The 11,724-nt window shown below is 37.2% G+C and overlaps 1 pseudogene; it reads left to right on the plus strand.

Moving 5' to 3' along the window:
- Positions 1-958: 958 nt before the first annotated feature.
- On the plus strand, positions 959-1,497 carry LOC127103603 (PHD finger protein ALFIN-LIKE 4-like; annotated as a pseudogene).
- Positions 1,498-11,724: the final 10,227 nt, after the last annotated feature.

Genomic DNA, 11,724 nt, shown 5'->3' on the forward strand with positions numbered 1-11,724 from the left:
AAGGCAAAAGCCTGCAAAGGTTGCAAAGACATCGACGAAGACGTCACCGGGAAAGAAAGCTGCTACAACTCCTGCAGAAGAGACACTCTCTCGGCTACTAAAATCCAAAGTTGATGCAGATGAAACCGACGAGGTTGAGCTTCAGAATGCGATGGCAAATGTTGTGACATGTTTGGTACCATTCGGCGCAACGGTGTCGGAATATGCAAACTACAGCAGCAGTAACAAACGATGGCGCATAGCCTGAATGAAGGTCAGAATCCAATGCAAGTTGCTGCCAGGCGAATTGCATCCAGCAGCTGTATGGTTTCAGTTTGATACGCAAGAATCCTGTAACGAATTCATAACAAAATCACAACAGCATCAACCAAATCATGATCAAGTAATAATTAATGTTTTAATGGAAACTTTTACCAAACTTCACTGCTGGCACTAGATGGGCAGTCGTTATGTCTTGTGGAGTTGGATTCTCAAACCAGTATTCAAAGCAAAATATCCAGAAATTGAAGAATCCCATGGGAGTGATGCTTTGATGTGGGTACCTGTTAAACCACCAAACAAGGGATCGGATACCGTCACAAATGGAAGACAAATTGACTCAACCAAACAATGCAACAATTTCTCAGAAGCCTACGACTGCTATAAAGGAACTGCAAATTATTATGAAGCTTACAACCAATTTCTTTGTTCCCGGTCCATAACCGATCACATCAGCCATAACCTGCATAATACACACAGAAATGGTCATTTTATTACAACCCTGTTTTGTTTTCTAAATAGTCCTTGTTCCGTTTACAAAGGCCATAGCAGAAAGTGAGAAGAACATAACAAGATCCAGAAAAAACTCACCGTAACCTTTTGAACTAGTTTGGTCTTCCAAATCCACAACAAACTCAGCATATTCCTCTCACTCCTACTTCACTCTCACTCTTCTACTGCCAGGCCACGTGAACCTACAATGGACTCGCGCGCACAGTATAATCCTTGCACCGTTGAAGAGTTTTTGGGGATTTCAAGGGTCGTCGAGCTGGTCTCATCAAAACTCTCACCACTGATGTTGAAGATTTCTATAACCAATGTGATCCTGATAAAGAGGATTTGTGCTTATATGGCTTTCCTAGTGAGCAGTGGGAAGTTAATTTACCTGCTGAAGAAGTTCCACCGGAGCTTCCCGAGCCTGTGCTTGGAATTAACTTTGCCAGGGATAGCATGCCAGAAAAAGATTGGCTGTCTTTAGTTGTTGTTCATAGCGATTCATGGTTACTTGCTATTGCCTACTATTTTGGAGCCAGGTTCGGGTTCGACAATTTGACAGGAGACGCCTTTTCAGTATGATCAATGAACTGCCATCGATATTTGAAGTTTGTTACTGGTACAGCAAAGAAACAAGTTAAGGAGAAGTCTTCAGTTTCATACCACAGTGGAAGCAAATCCAAGGCCATCCTCAAAAACTGCATCGGTTCAAGCAACCTGTTTTATTTCCTTGCAACCGCTTGATCTTCAATTTCCTGCACAATATTAACCACAGTGATATCAGCAGCAAGCAAGCAAATATTAAACAGTATCAAATAGAAGACACCGAGTCGCAGGCCAAATTCCTTCCGGCAGGTTGTCATTTTCGGATGATTCTCTCTTGTGTTCTACCAAACCGATACCAAGACATAGAAACTGATACAAGCACCAATAACAATACAGAGTGAAGAAAACACAGAAAATAGAAAAAGAAAAGCGATGATGAGTTTGAGTTGGAGTTGTTTATCACTTGCAAACCAACAACAACAATTCAGAAGATTCAAGATAACAACTCATAGTGTTTTTGCTGTTGCATTTCTCCAATGTTCAATGTTACTGCAGTAATACAAAAACAATTGACAAGCATTAGAATCCAAAATTTCCCAAATTGAGCATAAGGACAAATTCAGAGAGAAAGAAAGAGTTCAAGGTACCGTTTCCGGAAGTGTAGCGTGAAACAGGATAAAAGCGTTTCTGAGCAACAAAAGTGCTTCTGAAACTTTCTCCTTTGAGCCTTTAAACACCAACCGAAACCCCAAGCTGCATATATAAAAAGGAGACGAGTTTGTGAGATCGGGGGAGAAAAAAAGAGGGAGAGAGGGAGGCGGCCAAACCTAAAAAACCCGGAATCTTCATCAGCGGATCCTCCACCGTCAGCCACGACACCCTTTCAAACCCTTCATGCCGTTTCGACGTCGACGGATCTGAGCTCGTCATCATTGACCCGGCTTCGCTCCTATTGATCCGCCATTACCGGTAATACTATCGCCTCCATCGAATGTTTGGAAACACCTCCCTGTTCGGACCGAGACAACCAAAGGTCATCGCTTCCATCATCCATGAAAACTTCTGTTCACTCAATATCTCCGTCGCCGGTTGAAAGAGAGATTACAGATTGAGAGATCTGTTGTGCTGTTGGAGAAATAAAGGAAGAATGGAAAGGAAATTGTGAGAACCAGGTGCGCTTTTCTCGATCACCCTTCCCTATTTTGGAACACGTTTTTTCACTGATGTTTGGACATAGAGGTGATCGGATGGGCCTACGGCCCATTTCATCTTTTTTGTTAGCTTTTGTTATTTCATTTATTCTGGGTCATATGTTTGGTTTGCCATTATCATAGCAACTAACCATTCGTGGCCTAGTGGTGATGGAGATAGTTCATTGCCTCTTTGGTCACCAGTTCGATTCTGGGCTTAGGCGTTCTGTTTTCATTTTATTTATTTATTTAGATTTAATAGTTAGAAATTTAAATTAGATTTAGGTTTAGAGTAAAATATTAATTAAGTAGGATTTTTTATTTTGATTAGGGTAGTCCAATAGTTTCATATTTACTAGTTTTTTTTAGTTTTAATTTCCTTTTTTAATTTACCTTAGTTTATATATTTAGATTAGTATTGAATTATCAGTTAGTTGTTAAGTGGCTTGGTGGAGAGGAGTGGTGTTTAGGTCTTTAGTGTGGTGGGTTCGATACTCCTAGGTGTAATTTTTTCATTTTTTTTTATTATTTTCTTTTTATGTTTTATTATTCACATTTCTTTTTCAATTTATTGTTTAATAATATGATTTGTTTTTTCTTTTAACTGTATCATGCATGCAAAACCATTTGAAAATTATAAAAATCATATTTTCTCGATTTAATATCGAGCCCTTTTTCAAACCCTTGTAAGTCGATTGCCTTTTAAGCATCGCCATCAACCTCACATAGCTTACTCTTGGGCTTTCTTACAATGAGCCGGTTCTCTTGCACTTACACTCATGCATTATTTGTTTGGGCCCGATTTTATTTGTTTCATGATTTTTTAATCCCCATTTGACAAATGTACCCCACTCCCCCAATGTGTAATAATTTTGTACTTTTTATTTCTTTTATTGTTTGGCTGTTTAGCTAGATACTAACACAAGAATAAAATCAACAATTTCAAAAAATACAAAATAAAGACTCGATCCAACGTCGAGCATTTTCTCAATAAACAAATCAACTCATTTCTCCCTCCTATTCCATCCCATTTCAAAAACTTCATCAAATGCTTGATCCAATGTCAAGCCATTTTCATAATAAAAACTCAAAAAAATATTAATTTATAGTTAAGACCTTTTCAATAAGATGGAAGTGGAACGTGGTGTATACTGCGCACTCCTGAGACTAGGATTCGAGATGTATATCTCGCCAATCCTCGCTTTCGCCATCATCCAATTTACCCACTTTTTTCTCTCAAACACTTATCCAAATTTCTTTTAAACGTCCATCAATACTTGATCTAGGTCAAGTCATTTTCACAAACAAACTCAAAACACCTAATTCTTACTTAAACACTCTTTCAATAAAGATGGAAATGGAACATGGTGTATACCATGCACTCCTGAGGTTAAGATTCGAGACGTATGCCTCGCCAATCTTAACTCTCGCCATCGCCTAAAATTGTCAACGCGGTTTCTTCAAACCCTTTCTCAATCAAATTCAAAGACATGTAATGCTTATTAAACATTTTTGCAAATAAAGGTGGAAATGGAACATGGTGTATACCATGCACTCCTGAGGCTAGGATTCGAGATGTATATCTCGCTCATCCAAGTTCTCGCCATCACTCAAAATACATCAAACCAATCAAACTCTTCTCTCGCCGCTGTGCGACTAATCAAAAACCTTTTTCATAAATGAAAGATATATTGTCTTAAGTGATATAAAACAATGTTTCGGCCACGATTGTTGAGTAGAGATAATGACGCTTTTCCGAATGTAGATTTATAAATCCGTTCGATGTGTGGTATGCGTCCACTCCTCATCTGTTTTGGGTAAAACAATGTTTTCGTCGATTAATACAGGATAGCTTTCGCTAAAATCGACCAACAAACAAACATTTTTCTACCCAGAACTACGTAAGCCTTGATTTCTCTTTTGAGATACGTAGGAGCAGGATTTGTAAATCTTGTCAGGCCCACTAATAAAAAACTTAGGTTTAGTCCTTCGTTAAAAAATCCAAAAACATTTCTCCTCTCTTCTATTCTTTCTTTCCTACCTAATAACTGAAAAGCCTAACACTTCAAACTAACATTAATGCACACAACTGACCTAATGGTTCCCGTTGAGTACAACGGACGTGAGGGGTGCTAATACCTTCCCCTTGCGTAATCGACTCCCGAACCCGGATATTGGTTGCGACGACCATATCTTATCCTTTTCTTTTGTCTTGGGTTTTATCGATATTTCCCCTTTCCTTTTAGGAATAAATAAAGTTCGGTGGCGACTCTGTTCAGTCCATCATTGCGAGCGTGCGATTGCGCTTCGCTTTGAAGTCGTATCCCCATTTTTTTCGAGGTGCGACAGATGGCGACTCTGCTGGGGAACCACAAACCCTAAGCGAGTCAAGCCTAGTTAGGACGTTTGTGTGCCTTTGTTTGTTTAATTTTATGGCTTTTCCCTTATTTGTTGCTTTTTAATATCTTTATTGTTATATTGATATTTGTTGTATATTGGTTCCACCGTGTTGGGCACTTGGATCTTGATTGCATTTGAATTAATATGTGCATTTGAATATGATAAATGTTTACCAAAATATATGCGTAGAATAGCAATAGCAATTACTACCCGACTTCAGGATCGAGGAGAAGGTCTAACCATGCTTCCAATGAATCCGCTACCAATTCTATTCCCCCAGCAAGTCTGTTATTCCTCAGAAGAAATTAGCAGTATTCCCCGGCACAGCCAGTTACTCCCCAACAGAGGTCGGCATCATCAGACAGATTGATCATCTCATCCATCCTCAGCCAAGATCTGTGGAATATTTCTACCATCAGACGGAATCAAGAACCCCCTGCCGAGAAAGGGTCATCGTTACAAATATCTCCAATCAGTAGATGGGGATTTATTTTCCCCAGTAGAGTCCCCAAGCAGAACTTCTCATACGCATAACTCATTCATTACATCATTTCACAGCATACGCATGCATACAACATTCGCATTTATTTTAGCATAACACGAAACATCTCATACATCATGACATAGCATGAAGCTAACTTTTCTTTGCAGGTTAATTATCCTCCTGATATAGTCAAAGTAGAAGGTTCATTCAGACAGACACCTTTATCAATCACATTCAAGATTCAGATACATATTTCAAATACAGTTCATGGGAACATTCATTCTGACAACACTTCGATATCCTCCTAACGATGGCATCTCTAAGCCCATCCCAGACATTTATTGCAAGTACAACATATACAGGTTATCAGATACAGCCTAACGTACGGTTCATTCTGATTCAGCCCAACATATGACTTCTTCAGCAACTCCAATGCGGTCTAACGTACGACCCATTTGGACCTTCAAATCCTCAGATGCTGCCTAGCGTACGGTACATTCAGGGGTGTAGTCTAGCGTACGACTACTTTCTTTTTCAGATGCAGCCTAACGGACGGCTCATTCTACAACTCGGATACGATCTAACGTACGATCCATTCTGAAATTCAACAACCCCAACGCGGTCTAACGTACGACCCGTTTGGATCTTACAACCCTCAGATGCTACCTAACGTACGGTACATTTCTGAAGTGTAGTCTGGCGTACGACTACCGCTTTCATCATCAGATGCGGCCTAACAGACGACTCATTCTGCGACGGTCTAACGTACGACCCGTTCGGATGTCCATCCCCTCAGATGCTACCTAACATACGGTACATTTCTGAAGTGTAGTCTAATGTACGACTACCCCTTTCATCATCAGATCCTACCTAACATACGGTACATTTCTGAAGTGTAGTCTAACGTACGACTACCCCTTTCGTCATCAGATTCAGCCTAACGTACGGCTCATTCTGCAACTCAGATACGATCTAGCGTATGGTCCATTCTGATCCTTTATCCCCAACAGCATATGACACACTCCGACTCCCCAGCGAAGTCGGCAGCCTAATGGATGACTCATTATACGGTCTAACGTACGACCCAGTGTGGCACCCATGTCTTCAAATTGGCCTAATATACGGCGCGATCTGAAGCTTTCGTCATCAAACCTCCCGGATGGCATCTTTAAGCCCATCTCCATCAAGACCAACTGTCGATTCTCAAGTGCAAATTTTTGGGGCATTCTAGTGTTCAATAATCTTCCACCTCCAGACCACGAATGACATACACGCCATCCTAACTCTCTCGGTTCAAGAATATTGAACAGGGGCAGCTGTCATACCCCAAAAATTACCCATCATTTTTCCTAAAAAAAAAAAATAAAAAAAATAAAAATAAAAAAAAAAATAAAAATAAAAATAAAAAAAAAAATAAAAATAAATAAATAAATAAAAAAAAAAAAACGAAAAAAAAAAAAAAAAAAAAAGAAAAAAAAAAGAAATTTTTTTTTTTAATTAATTAATTAATTAATTAATTAATTAATTAATTAATTAATTAATTAATTAATTAATTAAATAATTAAAATAAATAAATAAATAAAATATAACAAATTATTTTGGACTTGGGTCTCCTCAGTCCAAGCCCATTACCCACGAAATTAGTCTATAAATACTGAAGTTTCAGTAGGGGAGTTACACTTGGAGTTACACTTGGAGTTTACACTGAGAGATTTACTGGAGAAAGAAGGAAGAGAAGCAAAACACTCTGAGGTTTCCTTGGAACAAAACCTTGAGGAAAAAGAAAGAGAGAGAACAGAGAAGGACGGATAGAAACTTTGGCATAGGAACCCTGCCTACCCGGAGAATTCAGAGTAAAGAAACCCTGAAGGCAGCCCATCTGCACCGAAGCCATCGCCGTCCAATTCCCGCTGCCTAACTTATTCCGATACTACAAGTGGTCAATCCCTTCAACCTTGAATTGGCAAACAGGTTTGCGTATCTCTATTGTTTATACTTTCAATTGGCCATATCTACATATATAATGCATCATGATTAAATGTTGATATATAATTTGCTTTCGTATGGAAATTTAAATATGCCTGAATACCCTGAATGTTTGACCATGTTATTCCTGTGATAAAATGCCATAAAATTCAAAGTTCCTAACATGGGGCTGTTTTCAAATTCAAAATCCGTGGCCTTCGCTAGGCGAGGCAGAGGCGAACGAGACAGTACCTGATTCTTCTAGTCTGTTTTTTTTATGTTTTTATCATAGCCATGCATTATTTATCCTATCCTATTTATTGTTGTGATATTTCTCCGGTGTAATCTTCGATTGCACCCTGATTTGGTGTTCTGACATGTTTCTTTTTTTTGAGTTTCGTAAAGGTTCACATATCCCAGGAAAAGGTTATTGGCTAGGTATTCCACTTTATTTGTGGGATACCCTTGTGGAGTTTCACCCTAAATTAATTTTTTAATGTATTAATTTCTAATGTATTAATTTTTTAATATATTATTTTTAATCATTTTAATGTGGAGTTTCATCCTAATTATATAATTAATTGTAAAACTTTGCCTTTGAATAAGTGATCTTGGACCTCTCTTTGTTGCCTTACGATTACGATATTACGGTCATGTCCCGCGAACGTGGGGATACCCTTAGCAAAGACCCTTCGGTTAAATCATCATAAAATAAATTATAGTCCCTCGGATGTTGCCTTCGAATATACAACTTTGTCCCTCGATGACCCTCCGATGTTGCCTACGGTTAAATGATGATAGTCCCTTCGAATGCTAAGGTATCCTCATAACTGTTGCCTTCAATGACCAATCGATGACCCTACGATGACCCTTTTACATCCAAAGGATAAAACTACTTATTTCTCAATAATAAGGACAGTTTTACCCTCATAAGGATAGGAAATGCCCGTAAAGACCTTGGGTCGGTATAACTCTTAATTGCTGGCTCACAACTTAAAACATTTTTTTTGCACCTCACACCTTTCAAAATGCCTTTAGAAAATCACCACTTGGTATACATTCATACTAGAATCATTACCGAGTTATATTTTTCTAAACAATTTTCAAAACTAAAACGGGATAACCACTTTGTATACATTCATACAAGAATCATTACAAAGTTAAATTCTCTTTTCAAAACAATTTTCCAAACAATTCACAAACACTTTTTTAGACAAAAATAATATAAGTGATCGAGCAATTAAGAGCCCATGGATAACCATGGATACAAAGGGTGCTAACACCTTCCCTTTGTATAATGTACCTCCCGAACCCAAAATCTAAATTAAGGTCTTTCCTGTTCTTTTCCACCTTTCCTTATTGGATAAAAGAAAAGTCGGTGGCGACTCTTGCTAACCGCGACATTGCGATAAAAAACACAAAAAGTCCAGTTCACCGTATGACAGAGTCATAAGCATAAAGTATGATTTGAGTCAAAGGGAAAAGTGATTTGAGTCAAGATATGAAGCATATAAGAAACTCATATGTATGATTCGAGTAATGACTTGAGTCATGATTCGAGTCATGAAAAGATGTGATTCAAATCAAATAAGACAATGGTAAACCATATAAATATAGTCTTTCATGATTCGAGTCAAGTGTAAGCCATGATTCGAATCAAAGTATGTTATGATTCGAATTAAGTACAAGTTGTCATTCTAATCATGATAGATTCAAACATTTTCTGCAATCACTCTATTATTTGATTTGAGTCATGAGATGTATGATTTGAATCACACATCTAACATCTCAATGTTTTTCAAATTTAAAGATGTTTTAAGATTCTACCAATTTCATGACTTGAACCAATTCTCATATATAATTCTTGATCCAGAAAACTCGAAAAAAAATGACTTAAAGCATATTGTTTACACCTTAATTAAACATTTTGATTTATGCATGCTAAAATACAGATCTAAAACTTAACCCAGAAATGTGCAACTGATGAGGAGACTCATTGGTATAAACTAAAAACAAAAAATAAGCAACAAAAACCATAACCCTTAAGGTATTAGAGACATGCAACCTCAAGATCTTCTATAAGTGGAATCATCTTTGTTCATATCAAATAAGCTTAGCTTAAACTGTGCGAGCTTCTTCCACTATTTCCTCTTCTTTCCACCTCGGATGATCAAAGTTGAGGGGTTGTTCTAAGGTTTGTTGGACCACACCTTAAACCATTTTGCTTTTCTCCTCTCTAGCAAATCCTTCTTCTCAACATCTCACATGAGAGTCGCCATCAATATAAAAGAATCAAAAGATTAGCAAAAATAACAACACAAGTCAATACATTCTAAGAAGGGAACACTTGTTCAAATAGTAATCACGTTTTTTTTTTATCATTATCCTCATAATTTATCACTTCTGATGCACTCATAATATAAAAATTCTTCAAAGAACTCAACGACTTCAACTCTCTGTCTCACTCAATTTTTCATGGTTAAAATTGTTTATTGGTACGAAATCACTCACCCAATACAAATAAATTGGTAGCCGTCGATCTCTTCAAAAATAACCATAGAACACTCCCCTTTTTCCCATACCCACACAAATGTATCCTTCCAATTCTTATATTTGGATGAGTATGGAGTAAGGAGAGCCCTCTTGGAGATGTCACTTATAGATACCCGTCTACCCTTTCAACACCTTTGGTACCATCGAACGAGAAGAAGATGGCTATAATAGGCATTATCTCCAAATTTCTACTTATAATCTCAAACGCCATGATGGTTCGTAGGACCTTAAAATAAAAAATAGTAAATAAAATACTCATTCCTAAGTCATTAATGGCATTCGTATACATGCATAAATTCTCTCCATCTGATCCCTGAAGCAAGGCCAAATTAGCCCTTTCTCCCTTGATGCATGACTCCAATGAGACGTCACCTTTATCTCTAGTATTAGAGAATGTTGAAGATAGACCGATATGAAGAAAGGAGATCCCTAGGTGTGAAAACACAAAGTGAATAAAATATGGTGAATATGGGAAGGCCATGTGTCACATATTCAAAGGAGAAATTTGCCTCATAGATTGAGTAGGTATTTAGGGGCCTTTATTTGTTGCAATCTTTAGGGTTTTAGGCATCATTACAAGGACAAAATATCGGTGGTCCTAATGGAAAACATGCAAATTAACCAATGGCCTAAATATCTTGGTCATTCTCAAGAAAATTTTCATCATTGTACCACATTAAATGCACCATCAATCCTAAAACCCAATTGTCACTCATACGGATTGCGTCCCTAATCCCAAGAAACATCACGACCAAAATCAAGCTTATATGTTTTCACCAACAAACATTCTTAAAGCACCTCGTTTTTACGTGTCTCGTGCTTGAAAGGCTATGACATGAAATATCTTATCTAAAGCACCTCGCCCTTACATGCCATGTACTTGAGAGATTGTGACTTGGAATGTCTTACCTTAATCACACAACCCTTATAGACCTCATGCTTGAAGGACTATGGATTGAGATGTGTTACCTTAATCCCATCGCCCTTACATGCCCCGAGCTCGAGGGACTATGGACCGCAATACCTTTGGCCAAGCCCAAAGGACCCAACCGATCAACTTTCCTACTCGTAAATAACATATAAGGTACTTGGGCACTAAAGGAAGGGGTCAGGTGACGAAACATGATTCAACTCGACCTAATAATCCATCGTCGTGATTCATGGAAAACGTGTCAAACCACATGTTACAGAATAATGAAAAAATCTCAAATCTCATAGGTTAAGTGCATATCTTATTATTAAGGATGACTCATTCCACTCACTCTCATTAATACGTCAAAACCAAGGGTGTATGATTGAATTGACAAGCATGAAAATCATTCTTCGCAATAACTTATGTATCAAGTAACCACTTATATAAATACCTCATTCATACATCTTACTCATTCATTCACTTTTCTAAATATTAGAAATTAGAACACATTAAATCCTCTTACGCAAAAGAGGGTAATCAATATTATCCTCACTGTAAGTACAATAGACAAACTTTTAAAAATAGTTACTAGAATGTAATTAAATACTTTTAAGTATAATATCAATTAAATTTAAAGAGGCATTAAGGAAAACATGTTTTTTTAAGAGATGAAAATATTTTGAGAAACAAATAAAAATCAAATATTTTGTATTTTTAGAGTTAAAAAAGTCATATTAAACCCTAAAATTTTCATTTCATATAAATCTTTTGCTAAATTATTATCTTTTAATCCATCAAAATGCATTAAACAATTTTTTCATCTATACTATCAAATTACTCCACTTTTATAACTACAATTTTTATATTTCTTTATTATATTTTTTATAATCTTCACTCGTAATAACGCAGAAGAGATAAGA

This window comes from Lathyrus oleraceus, chromosome 7 (genome assembly GCF_024323335.1).
Source record: "Lathyrus oleraceus cultivar Zhongwan6 chromosome 7, CAAS_Psat_ZW6_1.0, whole genome shotgun sequence".
Classification (NCBI taxonomy): Eukaryota; Viridiplantae; Streptophyta; class Magnoliopsida; order Fabales; family Fabaceae; genus Lathyrus; species Lathyrus oleraceus.